The sequence below is a fragment of the Dipodomys spectabilis genome, unplaced genomic scaffold (genome assembly GCF_019054845.1).
Source record: "Dipodomys spectabilis isolate Male_0828 unplaced genomic scaffold, ASM1905484v1 ptg000118l, whole genome shotgun sequence".
NCBI classification, from domain to species: Eukaryota; Metazoa; Chordata; class Mammalia; order Rodentia; family Heteromyidae; genus Dipodomys; species Dipodomys spectabilis.
The window spans coordinates 4,586,320-4,602,351 of record NW_024870795.1 but is presented as its reverse complement, the minus strand read 5'-3'; the positions used below and the strand labels follow the sequence as shown (position 1 = coordinate 4,602,351).

The window sequence follows — 16,032 nt, the reverse complement described above, 5'->3', positions numbered from 1 at the left end:
CCCAGCCTGGGTCATTTATGTCCCTTCTGCCCAGTCTTCACAGCAGCCAGGAAGGGAGACAGTAGGGTCCTGTTTTGCAGGGCGGGCCCCTCAGATAGGAGAGGTAAAGTCACCAGCCCAAGGCCACACACAGAGCCAAGAGTCAGCGTGTGGTCAGCTTGAAGGCAGGGTCTGGGTTCCCGCTGCGGGCTCTCCTGGGGCGGGTTTTGCAGGAATGAAAGGAATGGCAGGCCACTTCTATGGATGCTTTGGTTTTGTTCATTCTTTTTTTTCAAAAGTTAAAACGATCCCCAGTTTTCCTTTCTTAATTTAAAAGCATCAACGAATCCTTGTTTGGTAGAGAGAAATTGGAACGTACAAGGAAGTGAAAGCTGGAAGCCAACATTCTAACTCCAACAAGCAGACCACATCTGTCCTCATTCTGATGTGGGGCTCAGGGGGCGTTTGGTCCCTTTGAAAATACAGAGCATTGTGGGTGGAGCCTGGAGGCGCTGTGGGCGTGGTCTGGACGACGTGTGGGCGTGGCCTGCAGGAGTGTGTGAGCAGAGCCTGTGGGGGCGGCCCAGCGATGCATGTGGGCGGGGCCAAGTGCTGTGTTTGTGGGCGGGGCCCGGAGCGCGTGTGGGCGGGGCCTGGAGCGCGTGTGGGCGGGGCCCGGAGCGCGTGTGGGCGGGGCCTGGAGCGCGTGTGGGCGGGGCCCTGCTGGGACAGCCTCTGGCTGCCAGGCAGGCTGCGCTGTGTCGGTTTGGTTTTGGAATTAAAATGACATCAGGTGTCTGAACTCTCAGGGCCTCGGTTCTTCATCTGCAGATGAAGTGATGGCAGCATCTTCTACGTCTCAGGGCTGTTATTTAACACCATGCTTTCATCTTGGTCACCCCTGTTAAAAAAACAATAGCTGTGGCTGTTAAGTGCGAAACAGGTCTCCGCCTGTTCACAGCCCCCCAGCTAGCAGAAACAGAGACGGTAATCGGTAATCGCAGCGTCACACAAGCCCAGGGCTACAGTGGAGACAGAGGCTAGGGAACCAGAGAGCCCGGGCCTGGGAGAGAGGATGCACTGCCTGGGAAATCAGAAAGGCTTCTGAGCAGAGGCGATCCTAGGGGCACAAAACGAGGGTCATGGAGTGCAGTGGGGTGAACTGCACTGAAGTAGGCCTGAACTAGGCCTCCAGCTGGGGATGGGGGGGGGGGTGTCAGTATGTGCAAAGGCCCAGGGGTAGTGTATCAGGGCCAGTGTGGCTGGAGTGATGACAAGAAGCAAAGATGAAGAGGGGTGGGGATGGGCCTGAGGACTCAGGGGCACCGTGGAGTAGCTTGGATTCAATTCTTATTGCAACAAGGAGGGGCTGAAGGGCTCAAAGGGAGTGGGGGTGACTTGGTCGGTTGGATTTTAGGCAGCTTGTTTTGGCTGCTGGGCTAGAGAAAAGACTGGTGTGGAGGGAAGTCAGAGAGAGGCAGATGACACCTGAGCCACCCCTCCTACCTCCCACTCCGGGCTGTGCACTTCAGAGGGTCCCTGCTTCTCCCAGTGGGGAGATGAGTCCTGGGCCAAGGGTGCCCACCCCAGGCTAGGGGCTTCTACTCCCTCAGGACCCTCTCTCTCATCCCAGACACTCTGGGGGAGGGCTCAGGTGGGGGGCAGCTCCAGCCTGCCTCCCCCCCCCCCCCCCCCACGGCCATCTGCGGGATGGCTGGAGCTGGCAGTGCAGGCCCAGGCTGGTAGTCAGTCCTACCTTCCTGAAGATGGGGTGTCAGGAGGAAGGGGAGGGCAGGCCTTCCTGCTCTGTCTGTTCTCTGTGAAGGCCTGGGACTGTGCAGAGAGAAATGGGGCAGCCACGCAGGCAAGGCGTGGGCTAGCTCTGGAGGCGATTTCATGGCTAGGAAGGGGAGCCGGGGCTGGACCTGTGCTGCACCCCAGGGACTTGGGCACCTCGGGGTTGTGTCTGCCTGCGCTGAGGGCCTCTTGGGACATTTGGAAGATGTCAGATAACAGCTGTCCTTCTCTCAGTACACACACACACACACACACACACACACACATACACACACACACTCTCCTAAAATGTACTTTCCATTCCATACAGCTTTGTGGGGACAGTGTGTTGGAACACACTCAGCTAAAGCTTAGTGAATCCACCCCCTAGTCATTGACACCCTAGCATGAGTTAGTAACTGGGTGACTTGCCGTTTGGATGCCATGTCTTTATGGAATCATCTGGAACAGCGTGCTTTTGCAAGCCTCAGTCACGGAGGAAGCCCACGGCCCGCCTGGTTCCTTTGCACACCCGCTTTCCCATGGGTGGAGAGCAGCTGGCTGAGACTGCGACTCCCAGGCCTCATGGCCAAAGCCCCACCTGAGCTTCCCCCACGCCCCACGAGTCCCCTCCAGGCTCTGGTTCTGGCCCCATTTCTGGGTTCAGCATCTAGAGGCCATGCTCCCCAGGCCCCTGGCCTGAGCCGCAGGGCCCTTCTCAGACCTTCCAGGCTGTGGTGAGATCGGCTTGTCCCAGCCCTCAGCCACGTGTTCCCAAGCTGGGCCACCGTGGCGGCGTGCCCTGCATCTGGAGCTCACGGATGCCAGGCAGCGCGGGCTCCAGCTGGAGCCTGTCCCTGACTTCCTCTCCGTTCCTGGATCAAACAAGCAGATGTGGGCAGTGGCTGGGCCGCAGCCTCCTAGGAACGGGGCGGCCTAGCTGCACTTATTCTGCAGGGGGGTGGGGGAGGAGGCCTGTGACACCTAAAGCTGCCGCTTCTCTCCTCGAAGTGGCCTGGGGGGGGGGGGCGGGGAGGAGCCGGCTTCCTCCTCGCCTCAGCAGTGTGAGGGACTGAGCTGCATGCAGGGGCTGCCCTTAGAACCAAGAATCCAAGGCTCAGAGAGGCTGTGACTTGCCAACATCACCCAGCTGCCGTGCCTATCTGGGTTCTTGGACCCCAATGCCCTGTCTAGGACTCCTCCTATCTCTTTTTTCAGTCTCTGATCTATTCGCTCAATGGACACACGTTTACTGCGTGTAAACGTGTGTCTGGAGCTCCCCTCTGGCGCTCACGCGACAGAGATGGGGTGCAGGTGTACAGGTGTGGGGGACAGCCACAGAATGAGATCAACAGCCCCTCCCTCTTGCCCTCCCCGTCCCTCCCTTTCCTCCTTCCCTCTCTTTCTTCTTTCTTTCCTTCCTTTTTCCCTCTTCTCTCCCCCCCTCCCTCCCTCCTTCTTTCTCTTTCTTTCTTTGTACTAGGAATTCAACTTATGGCCTCTAACTTGCCAGGCAGGTGTTCTGCTACTTAAGCCACGCCCCCAGCCCTTTCTGTGTTAGTTACCTTTGAGATGCCTTCTAGCATTTTTGCCTGGTTGACTTGAACTGTTATCCTCCTACTCCTACTTCCTGTCTAGCTGGGATGACAAAGTTCCCCAGAAGTTTCCCAGCAGGAGAAAGTCTAGCTCCTCCTGACATGGTGGCCAGGTCTTCACGGGCCTACTTCCTCAGGGCTAGGGAGGGAAGGCTCTTGCAGTAGAGGCTGATGGGCAGCAGAGGGCGCCAACTGAATGGCCAGGGATCTCAGGAGGGAGGAAGTAGTTGGTCTGGCGTTGGCACATGATTGTTGGTGACCAACAAAGAATTCACGTGGCCTAATGGCCACATTATTTTGTTAAATCAGGATTCGGGTCTCTGCAGACTGCTTGCCCCACAGCCATGACAGTCAGGCAGATGCTGCCAGGTGTTCCCAGGGGACAGAATCCCTGTGGGTGGAGCTTGCTGTGTGTGTGTGTGTGTGTGTGTGTGTGTGTGTGTGTGCGCACGCACGCGCACGTGCTGGTCCTGGGTTTTGAACTCAGGGCCTGGGTGCTGTAACTGACCATTTTTTCTTCTTCTTTTTCTTTTTTTTCTCTCAAGGCTAGCACTCTACCACTTGAGCAACACCTCCACATCTGGCTTTTTGGTGGTTAATGGAAGAATCTTGTTGCCTTTTCTTCTTGGGCTGACTTTGAGCTGTGATCCTCCAATCTCAGCCTCCTGAGTGGCTAGGATCACAAGTCTGAGCCACCGGCGCCCAGCACTGTTCACTTCGGATATTCTCCACAAATACAGTTATGGTTCCACCCCACGGGGCCCTCGAGTGGACAGAGAGGATGCCCCTGGCCTGCTCCTGTCCATCCACATGTGCTAGCCTCAGCTCAGAGCAATCTTGGGGATTGTACAGCTAAGTGGCAGGGTGGTGCTTAGGGTAAGTGAGCTGCTTGAAATGGACCTTGGTATTTCAGACCCTTTCTTGGCTCTTTCGCCCCCTTTTAGATACAACAACCTCTCAGGATGTCTTGCTCTCTGAGGCCTTCCCCCCCCCCCATCTCTCTGGTCTGTTTCCTGCCGTTCCTAGCTGCGTTTGCACGTGGACCTCTTCCCCGCTCTGTACAGTCTCTAAGGCGGGGCGGGGGAGGGGGGGGCGCTAGGCTGCCCTCCTGGTCCCAGCATTGTGGCTGGTGGGGCGGGTGTAAGCAGGGGCGGATGGGAGGGAGCTGTCCCCAGGCTGTTCTGGCTGAGATGGCGGCCCAGACCTCAGAGGAAGAAGGAGGTTCTCTGGCAGCGTCTCTACCCCCGTTGGGGCTTTACTCAAACCACACTGGTTTTCTCTACATGGCTCCTTGGAAACTTGCAGACCAAATACGGTTAAGGAGAAATGGCCACCAGAGATCACGAGGTGGGTGCCTGGGGTCTTCAACATGGAGTCAGACCTGCAAGCCAGGGCACTCCAGCAGCCATGCAGCCCCCGAGGAGTGGGGACCCCCAGGTCCCAGAGAATGGGGACCCGGAGCTGTTAGAAAGCTGGCCGCAGGCGTGGGGGGGTGCTTCTGTGTCTGTTGTTGTTTGGAATCATTAGGTTCTGGGAAACCACTGACCAACCAGGAGGCACAGCCTTATGCTGCTGGAACATTCCAGAATGGACCGCAGCAGCTCACAGCCCTGACGGCTGGGCACAAAGTCTTGACAAGCTGGCTTCATGTTTTGTGCCTTGAATGGGTGGCCCTGCCACATGACGCCCTGCTACCACTGGTCAGCTCAGTGGCAGGCCTGGTCACGAGAGCCCCCTCTTTCTGAACCGGGGTGCTCCTCCATCCCAGTTCACTTTCCTTGTGTGAACTCCACCCTCTTCCTCTCACGCTGCTCACTCCATCCACTGGGCCTCTTGTCCCTGCTGCTGGGACCTCCTCTGGCCTGGCTCCCCTCCTATGGCTGGATGGATCCCCCACTCCCTCCCCCCCCCCCCCCCCCCGCCCGGCCGAGGCTCAGGCAGGCCATGCCAGGCCAGGACTTGGGAGGGCAATCCTGGGAAACTTAGAATTTGGAATTTAGAAAGCGAGGCACAGCTGAGGTCTTATTCTGGCGGACACACAGGTAGACAGACTTGGGGGAAACTGACTTTCACTTCCTCAAAGCGGAGCCCGTCGGTATCTGAGACAGCTGCTTGCCTTCCCCTTCCTTGGTAACAGAACCTTGTGTGTGTGCGTGCATGCGTGGGTACATTGCATGCATGTGTGTGCATGCTTGCAAGTGTGCATTTGCATACACGTGTGTGCACGTGTGTGTCTGGCCCCTTGGCCTAGAGCCAGTGAAGGCTCTCCCATCCAGCTGTGTGCAGCCTTGTGGTCATTCCTGAAAGGCCCACTAAGCCCTCCCAACCTTGTTCCCCCCCCCCTCCCCCCAACCCGGGAATCTGTAGGCTCTTTAAGGGGTTGTTCTGCTTGTGTCTGTGCAACATCAGGTGAGTTGCTTCACCTCTCTGGGCCTCTGTTTCCTTACATAGAAAGCTATAGAGCACTGGAAACCAACTAAGGTTGCTTCCAGGGCTGACAGTGTGGGGTTCTACTTGGCCCCTCCCTGCCAGGCACACGGTTGTCAGCAGCACCTCGGGAAGCCCTGGGGGGGGCGTCCATGTGGAGGGATAGGGTTTGGGATGGCACCGAGTTGTGTTTGGCTCCACGGTGAGTTCCTGTCTGTGTGATCCCAGGCCTGTGGTTTAGAAGGATCTGGATTTCAGAGGTGGGCTGAGTGGATTCTTCCACATCTCTCTGACCCCATGGGTCCTGGAGGGACACAGCACAGCCCTGTGGTGCTGTCTCTGCTGCCCCCTGCCCAGGAGGGACTGTGTGTGTGTGTGTGTGTGTGTGTGTGTGTGTGTGTGAGAGAGAGAGAGAGAGAGAGAGAGAGAGAGAGTTGTGGGGTTTGAACTCAGGGCCTTGGCTCTGTCCCCGAGCTTTGTTCCAGGCTAGCATTCTACCACTTTGAGCCACAGCGCTGCTTCTGGTTTTCTGGTTAATTGGAGATAAGAGTCTCACAGACTTTCCTGCCCGGGCTGGCTTTGAACTGTGATCCTCAGAGCTCAGCCTCCTGAGTAGCTAGGATGACAGGCGTGGGCCACCAGCACCCAGCTTTTGAAAATTCTAGTTTATTATTATTATTTTTTAATGCTTGTAATTGGGCCTGAGCTTGGCCTGGGCACTGTCCTATCTCAAGACTGGCACTTTATCACTTGAGCCACAGTTCTGATTTCAGCATTTTGGTGGTTAATTGGAGATAAGACTCTCACAATCTTTTCTGCCTGGCCTGGCTTCAAACCACAATCCTCAGATCTCAGCCTCCAGAGTAGCTAGGATTATAGGCATGAGTCACTGGTGCCCAGCTCTGCCTACCCAGCTTTTTGCTGTTTATTTGAAGATGAAGTTTCATGGACTTGTCTGCCCAGGCTGGCTTTGAACAGCGATCCTCAGATCTCAGCCTCCTGAGGAGCTCGGATGACAGGCCTGAGCCGCTGGTGTCTGACTTAGTCCAAAGCAGAGGAAACTCTGAGTCTAAAAATGAGGAGGAGCTCAGCCAGGCCAGGTCACACCGCTGGCTGGAGGTGGAGTAGAGTAGAACCCTGATCCTCCCCGCAGAGCCGCACTGCTCCCAGCCTGGCCTGTGCCTCACCAGGCGGCTTCCTGCCTCCCGGCCCTTCAGCCCCTGCCTTCCCTGCGTCCAGCCACACAGTGACTCAGATGGCCACAGGACTTGGCAGGATGCTTGCTTGCCAAGCGCTCCTTTCTCCTGCCCAGCGGCCGCCCTGGCCACCGGGGGCCTTCCTGGCTCACGACCAGTGGCTACATCGAAACCCTGAGCTCGATTTTTCTGACCACCCAATGGCCACCGCTACCTCCACTTAATAAATTGTACGGGGAGCCATGGGTGGTCGCCGGGCGAGGCCTGCGAGGGCTGAGCTGGAAATTAAAAGCGGTGGCCGAGCCGCGGGTTTGCAGGCAACAACAGGAACCATGAATATTTTACGAGAAGCCGGAATTATTAATGTTTCAATCAAAACCCCAACCCCAATGTCTCGGTGCAGATTACATGTGACTTAAAACCTTCAGCAAACCGCTGTGGTCCTCTGATCTCCTCAAAGCCACTCAGCGCGGTTTTGCTTAAACGGCCCCCATCTTGCCAGCCCCCAACCCACCTGCTCTCCAGGGTGTGTGTATGGGGTGTGGGAGAAGGGGGGGGAGAGCTGCATCCGCCCCCCCCCCGCCACCCCGATAATTAGCACACCCTCCCCTTCCTTCGGAGCTGCGCACGACCAGAGAAATATTTCTGGAAGACTATTTTCAAAGTTCTCCATAATCATCAATCACCCAGGTTATTTTGTACCTCAAGGAACTGCTAATGCAGAAAGCCACTTACTGGGCACGGACCGGGCCTGCGATTTCTGATGCCATTACTATGGAATACATAATAGCATGAATAATTAAGTATAAATTGGGTTTAATATTTTATGCTGGCGACATGTAATTTACACTCTCCCCGAGAAATCAAAGGTCATGTCTGAAATAAGAGCGCGCGAGGGTCGGGCCTCTGGCGGAATGAGCGTGCAGACCCGGCCTGGGGACAGGAGAGTCCCCACGGGGGACCCTGCTGCCCTCCCCGGGGGGGGGGGGGTGGAGGGGCTTTTAGAACGGCCCCAATTGGAAGATCCTTCCAGGAGGGGGAGGTAGGGGGTGCTCTGGGGCACGCAGCTGGAAAGGTCAACGTTATCCCTGAGACAGAGGGTCAGGGAGGGTTGTGGCCCTGAAGTGCTGGTCATCCTGCTGGGGAAACGGAGGCCCCAAAAGGAAGAGCAAGCATAGGACCCAGGGCTCCGGGTTCCCAGCCTTGCCAGGGCCGCTGCGAGCCTGGAGAAGGGGGAAGGGCACCTCTGCGGCCACACCCCTGCCTGGCCCCGCCTCCCTCCCTCCCTCTCACCCTCCTGCTTCTCTCCCTCTCCCGTTCTCCCAGCCTGGAGGCCACCCCAGCAGCCTCTTCCATTTTTCTGTTTAGGGCTGGTCCTGAGGCTTGAACTCAGGGCCTGGGCGCTGTCCCTTCTCTTTGCCACTCAAGGCTGGCGCTCTACCACTCGAGCCACAGCTCCACTTCCATCCTTTAATTGGAGGTGAGCGTCTCAGGACCTTCCTGCCTGAGCTGGCTTGGAGCCGGGATCCTCACTCCGATCTCAGGCTCCTGAGTAGCTAGGGTTACAGGCGTGAGCGCCAGCGCCCCGTCTCAGCCGTTCTGATCAGCGCTTGGCTTTGTTGCCCAACTGCTATTCATGGAGTAAAAGAAGAGAGGAGCCAGCCATCGGCGGCCATCGGCGGCTCCCGCCTGCTCTCAACATGGCGTCACCACGCACCCTCCCCTGAGCTCCTCCACTGCTCCGCGCAGGGCGTGTATACAGCAGGAGCTCAATAAGTGAGTGCCTGCAGGCGCAATGCATCCATGTCTTGAGTCACAGATCCTGGGCCCTGGCCCCAAACCTGAACTCTAGGCTGTGGGGCTTTCTAGAAGCTGCTAGGCTGTGACTGGAGGCGTCCCTGGTAAGGGAGGGACCAGGGAGCTGCCCCTGCACTTCCCACTGGGGCTGGACCCCAGGTTGGCCAGCAGAGAGGCTGCTCCTCCTGCAGGCCTGGCAGGGTCCCCCGCTGGTGTCTCCCCAGGTCCGGGTTTATGTAAAGGGGGAGGGGGCAAGATTTGGGACTTTGTAGGGATCAATTCTCTGGACCTCACAGAATCAAGCAGGCTGGTGGGGTGATTGTCTCCCATCACAGAAGAGGAAACTGAGGCACAGGAGGTCTAGCTCATCCGAGACTTCAGAGAATCTGAAGCATATTAATGAGCTCTGAGTCAGGAGCAGGAAGTGTTGGTACTGAATCTGACAGGAGGCTGTCAGGGGCTCCAGAAACTGACCCTTGTGAGGAGTCTGGAGCAAGCCTGGAGCCCGGAGTGAGCCTGGAGCATGGCTGCTGCTCAGCCTCCAGCCCTACCTACTCCGGGGCTTAGGAATCCACCCCTGCCCACTGTGCAACCTTGGGCAACTTGCCTTCCCTCTCTGGGCCCCAGAGCTTCATTGACCGGAAGGACGCGGTTCTCAAGCGCCAGCTACATGAGCTGCTCCTCCAGCTTGCCTCAGTCCCCGGAACACCCCTGGGGCCCACAAAGCCAGGGTGCACCCACGCGGGTCAGCCTCACGGGCCGTGCATGCTGGAGAAGGGCAGGGTGCAGGTGCAGGTCAGAGGAGGAGCCGGGGGAGGGGAGGGGAAGGTTCCGGCACTGGAGGGCCTGGGCCCCTCTGCCTGGCCTGAGGAGAGGGCACACAGCGCCCGGCCACCAGCCAGCCTCGAACCAGCACAGGACAGAAGGTTGGTCTTGGTCACCCATCCTGCTCTGGGCCTCAGTTTCTCTCTCTTGAAAGCAGACGCCAGTCATACCACCAGGACACAGACCCCATAACCACCCTGTGCCTCTCTCTCCCATTTCTTAGATGAGAAAACTGAGGCTCTGCCCCACGTGCCCTCCCTCCCCCAGATACCACCCTTCAAACCATGGCCTCTGCCCGTTTGCTGTGCAGCCTTGGACAAGGCATGCACCTCTCTGAGCTTGTTCCCTCGTTTGGAAACAGGCTGGCTCACATCGATCTACATGCTTTAGGAGCATAACACACATCTACACCAGGCCCTGGCTTATGATAGATATTCAATACGTAGAGTAATTTGAATAAACCAGAAGCCGGTTCTTTTTCTAAACTGTTTTTTTTTAAATTGTAGAACCGTTTTATTGTATTATTATCAATTCTTTGGGTTGTGTTTTTGGATTTATTTTTTTTGAGGCAGGGTCGTAGCCTAGGTTGCTCTCAAGTTTAGAATCCAGACTCAGGCTCTGGAGTGCTGGGATTACAAGATAAGGAGAAAAGTCACACCATCAACTAAGTCTGGGAAGTGATGGACAGAAAAACCGGGCTCAGTTGCAGAATTTCTCAGAACTTCTCAGAACTCCGGGCCTGCGCGCTGTGTCTTCAGCCAAAGGCAATTAAGCCACAGTGCCATTTCCAGCTTTTTCTGCTTATGTGGTGCTGAGGAATCGAACCCAGGGCCTCATGCCTGTGAGGCCAGCACTCTACCACTGAGCCACCTTCCCAGCCCACTAGTGTGGTTCTGAGCCTCCTCTCCTGTTTCCTGGAGACAATGCTGTGGGTGCTTAACTGTCAAGTGTGTGTGTGTGTGTGTGGGGGGGTTGTAGGCAGCCCGGATCCCAGGCCCCCCCACCCCCACGCCCTGCGATTCTGCCACAGAGGTCCCATAGGCAATCCTGGTGTGACACGGGGCCTGGCCGGCGCGGTCCGGGATCCTAGGGGTGACTGGGCCCCAGACCTGTGATGGAGGGTCTCCTCCCCCAAGCCTGGTCTGTGGGTGAATGTCGCCCTAATGCTGTGGTCAGGCGGCCACGTGGCCGGGCTCCCGGGGCGGGCCGGGCCGCGTAATGGACAGCTCCATTAAATGTGGTCGATGGTTAGTTTTTATTTTTATGTTTTTCTGGTTCCCGGTGTTTTAAGCTGAGTGTCTCTGGGCAGGCGTTCAACGCGGCGGCCTCTCTGTCCGCTCCAGAGCTCATCTCAGAGGCCCCCCGCACCCCCTGCATTAAACAGCTAAATCTGGCTCGTGGAGGGCGGAGCTCACTCCAGGAAAAAAAAAATACCCTCGCTGTGGTTTGGGGCGGCGGTCAGCTGGGCCTGGCTGCTCCCCTTGTCCTTCAGGCAGCGGTAGGGCTGTTGGGGAGGGTTTGGAGGTGAAGATAGTGGATTTGGGGGAGCCATGCCTTTGCTGTGTGACCTCTAGGCAATTACAGGCCCTCTCTGGGCAGGGTGGCTTCTGTATCTGGAAGGACTTTGTCCCTTTCGCTATGGGATGAGATCTGGGTGGTTTGGGAGGAGCTGGAAACCAAGATGTTGAGCCTGGAGAAGCTTGGAGGCTCCTGCGGCCTTGGGTCAAGGCTGGGCAGCCTGCGGGGCACGTGATCTGGAGGGTGGGTGCCAGCTGGGGGAGGGCGTGGGGTGTGGGGTGTGGGGCCTGGGGCAGGAGAGCCTCAGGCTTTGAAGCCAGATTCCTTTGGTGTGGATTAACGTGAGCTCCCTTTATCCAGGCTGAGAAACCCTCATCTCTGACCTTAGGACCCCAGAGAATAGTCTGGAAGCTCCGTGGCACTGGCAGGTAAGGGAGTGGGGCTAGGCGGAGGTCAGGAGTGGGGCCATGCTGGCCACGGCCGAGCCCCAGGCCACGGGCTGGGCCAGTGGTGGTCTGGGCCGGAGCCAGGAGCGCTGGGTTTGCTGGGAAGCCAGGGGTCCAAGCTGGAATGAGGATGGCGGGGAGGGGGACCAGGGAGGGGGTAGCCTGAGAACCCCTGCAGATCCCCTAGATGGGGAAACTGAGGCTCCATGAGACAAGTCCTGCTCAAAGTCACAGGTGAGCTGAGCGAAGGGCCGGAGCCCAGAGCTCTGAGCCCCCATGATCCTCCGGGGCCCTGATCATGCTCCACACCCCACCCCCCTGCCCCACGGGGGGAGGGGGCTCTGCCCAGGCACCGCAGGCCCCCAGGGGAGGGTCCCCTCGGCCGGCCCGGCTGGCCAGAGGCATGCGCACTGAGGGTCTGGCAGGGCCATTGCTGTTGCTGCTGGGCCACCAGCTGGCTGACCCCACTCCCTGTGGTGTGGCATTTGCCTGTGGAAGGGAGGTGGCTGGCCTGGGCTGGGGACCCTCCCAGCATGGGGACATCCACATTCTGCTTCCCACCCTCTCCCACCGTCCCCCCAGGCTCCCCGCCTCCTGCACACACCCCAGATCTCGCTCCGTCTTCATTGCACGCCTGCTATCTACAGCACGCACGCACGCACGCACACGCCCTTCCCTCTCACTGAGCTCACAGGGTCCCACGAACCAACCCAGAGCCATCTTCTCATCACCACAGCCTCTGAGGCCTTTGCCAGGAGAGCAGCTTCCTCCCCTGCTCAGGGCTGGAGGACTGGGCCTCTGAGGGTCAGGTATCAGGACGGCCGGGCTCGGCCCCTGCTTCTTCGGGCTGTGAGCAGCAGCCATGAGGGCTAAGGACCTGCATCCCCTGGTCTGCCCGCCGGGAGAGACTGCCCACATGCACACGGCCTGCAGTGAGGCCTAGGGGCCCTGGGGGCCGGGCAGACCACGGCGCTGCCTCGGGGCTTTCCCACCTGTTCCTGCCATTGGCTGACCTCCATGCAGGTCTGATGGGGCCTGCAGGCCCACCTCAGCAGCTTGGTTCTGCTATGAGAAATGTTGAGAGCCTAAGCAGGTGGTTAAGGAAACTGCTCGGTTGTAACATTTAAGCTGGGCTCTTAAAGCAGGGGGTCGGGGCACACTGACCTGGGCCTGCACACCAATAGCATGGGCAAAGGCCCTGTGGTAGGAAACAGCTGACATATTAACAAGCCCAGTGAAGACACAGGTGTGAACGCAGGAGATGTGGTGTGGGGAGGCCGCACTAGACCTGGAGGAGTGAGGATTTCATTGGAAGGGTGAAAGGTGGAGCCAGAAGGTGGTGATTTGGTTTGTGTATTCTGCTTTGCTGGGAGTCAGTTGGTGGGAGGTGGGACGTGGGGGTGCAGGAGCGGATCACATGTCATTCCTAGCCATTCGCCTCTTCCTGTGGGCAGATGGCCCCGTCCTACCTGGTGGAGATCAGGGCTGGTCCTGTGCTTTGCTTTGGCCTGGGAAGTGTGATTGGGCCACACTGGGGTCACCGGGTTGGCAGGCCCTGGGGTTTATAGATGAAATGAGGTCACCACTGCACCTGGCCAGCAACCAAGAGAAACGAGGGGAACAGATCTCAGATCTCAGCCTCCTGAGTAGCCAGTGGCTCACACTGTCATCCTAGCTACTCAGGAGGCTGAGATCTGAGGATTGCGATTCAAAGCCAGCCCGGGCAGGAAAGTCCAGGAGACTCTTATCTCCAATAAACCACTAGAAAACTGCAATTGGCGCTGTGACTCAAGTGGTAGAGCACTAGCCTTGAGCTGAAGAGCTGAGGGACAGCGCCCAGGCCCAGAGTTCAAGCCCCACGACCAACAACAACAACAAAAACGTCATCTGTCGTGTGGGCAGGGCAGGACATGGCATACTTTGAAGCTTCTGTGTACTGTGTGCAAGTCGCCGGTCATCCAAGGCCCAGTGGAATCCTTACCAGTGCCTGTTGGGCGGGAGCTTCAAGATGCCCAGATCTACTCACGTATGCACCCATTTTACAGAGGAGGAAATGGCGGCCATGACAGCTGAGCGTTGGGGCACCTGGGGCCGGTGTGTGTGTGTGTGTGTGTGTGTGAAAGTCTCAGTCCACGAACTTCAGTGCTCCAGGAATGGAATCTTCTTTCTCCCCACAAGGCAGAGGATGGCAGAGCCTGCCAGGCTCAGCTGGAAGGGGGGAGGCAGAGCAGGCTCTGAGGACGGTCCATCAGGATGCATTGTATCTGCTGGTCACCCCAAGGTTGCAGGCCTGGGCCAGCTGCTGGACAGACACCCCAATTCTGTCCTCACAGACCTTCTTCTCATTCCATGGCCAACCAGGTGACCTCATTGGCCGGCTTTCATTAGTACAAGGTCTGGCTCTGACCCTTTGTTCTATACATAAGGTCAATGATAATAATTAATGGTCTGTTTGGAAACCATCTCACTAAATGACTCTGGCTGGCCTTGAACTTAGTGTGTGTTGATGGAATTAGATTATACGTCTGAGTGGCGCTGTGGCTCAAGTGGTAGAGCACTCGCCTTGAGTTGAAGAGCTGAGGGACAACGCCCAGGCCCAGAGTTCAAGCCCCACGAACGACAAGAAAAAAAAAAAACTATATAGATTATAAGTCTGAGTAACTGGCATCAGCAGGCCTTGAATTTAATTTTTTTTTTTTTTTTGCTGGGCACTGGTGGCTCATGCCTGTCATCCTAGCCTCTTAGGAGGCTGAAATCTGAGGATCACGGCTCAAAGCCAGTGTGGGCAGGAAAAGTCTGTGAGACTCTTATCTGTGGCTCAAGTGGTAGAGTGCTAGCCTTGAGCTGAAGAGCTGAGGGACAGTGCCTGGGCCCTGAGTTCAAGCCCCATGACCCAAAACAAACAAAACCCCAAACAACAACAACAAATTTTTGGTGTCTGTCCTGGAGCTTGGACTCAGAGCCTAGGTGCTATTCCTGAGCTTCTTTTGCTCAAGGCTAGTGCTCTACCACTTGAGCCACAGCGCCACTTCCTGGTCTTGAACTCTCCCTCCTCCTGTCTCAGCCTTCAAGGTGCTGGCATTACAGGTGTGAAACACCAGGCCCGGGGTAATAATTAAATTTTTAAAATACTTTTAAGTAATAATTTTAAATAATTAATTTTAAGCTTCTCATCTTAAGGGAAAAATCTTTTTCTTTTTTTTTTTTTTGTGGTCATGGGGTTTGAACTTTGGGCCTGGGCACTGACCCTCACCATTTGAACCACAGCACCACTTCTGGCTTTTTCTGTTTATATGATGCTGAGGAATCGGACCCAGGGCCTCATGCATGCAAGACAAGCACCCTACCACTGAGCCACCTTCCCAGCCCATTGAGGGAAAAATCTTTAACTTGACTACCTGCATGCATTCTTTCTGCTTGCCTGTATATGAGCAAGGATTTTTGTGTTTATCTAGGAAGGTGACTACTGCTAACTCCATTTTCCAAATGAATAACAGAGCCACTGAGGAGTTGAGTGACCATGAAAGAGGTGAGTCTGGAATATTCCTTTCTTGACTGTATTGGTGTCTAGGGTATATTGGCTTTAGACATGAGTTAGAAGATGTTACTTTAAAGTGCATTTGTTGGAAGTCTGTGTAAGATTGCTATCATTTCTACCTTACATGAAACCATCTGTGCTTGAAAAAAATAATGCTTATTTTTTTTTTACAATACATAGGACTATCTAGATTTTCTATTTCATCTTCCGTCAGTTCATGTTAGTTGAATTGTTTGAGTTTTTCCAGTTCATCTAAATTATTAAATTATCAAATTTTATTAGTGTAACACTTGACATAGTATCTTAATTTTAAGAATTAATTCAGTGTGTGTGTGTGTGTGTGTGTGTGTGTGTGTGCTAGTACTGGGGCTGGGACTTGAACTCAGGGCCTCATATTCTTTCTTAGCTTTTCTGCTAAAGGCTGGTGCTGTCGCTTAAGCCACAGCTCCACTCACTTCCACCTTTTTGCTGGTTGATTGAAGATAAGAGTCTCTCAGACCTTTCTGGCCTGGGATGGCTTCAGGGCTCAATCCTCTGATCTCAGCCGTCTGAGTAGCTAGGATGACAGACGTGAGCCCCCGTGACTGGCCGTCATGTATCTTCACTGATGTGTTTTACCACAGCAATACTTCACAATGAATTTATCCATCTCCCATTGATAGATCTTTACATCATTTCTAGTTGGATTCTTAAAAAAAATAATATGCCCCATAGCATTCTAGAATGCATCTCCATACCACAGCAGTGTCTCCTGCAAACCAAAGATCTTTTTTGTTTTTGTTTTTTGTGTTGGTCCTGAGGCTTGCACTCAGGGCCTGGGCATTGTCCCTGAGCTTTTGTGCTCAAAGCTAGTACTCTACTACTTTGAGCCACAGCACCACTTCTGGCTTTTGGGTAGTTAATTGGAGATAAGAGTCTCATGGACTTTCTTGCCC

At 55.8% G+C, this 16,032-nt stretch overlaps 1 long non-coding RNA gene across 1 annotated transcript; it reads left to right on the top strand.

Moving 5' to 3' along the window:
* The first annotated feature begins 4,590 nt into the window (after positions 1-4,590).
* LOC122115142 lies at positions 4,591-15,331 on the top strand. Its single transcript, XR_006148727.1, has 3 exons — positions 4,591-4,697; positions 11,474-11,541; positions 15,015-15,331. It is a non-coding gene; the product is annotated as an uncharacterized LOC122115142 (long non-coding RNA).
* Positions 15,332-16,032: the final 701 nt, after the last annotated feature.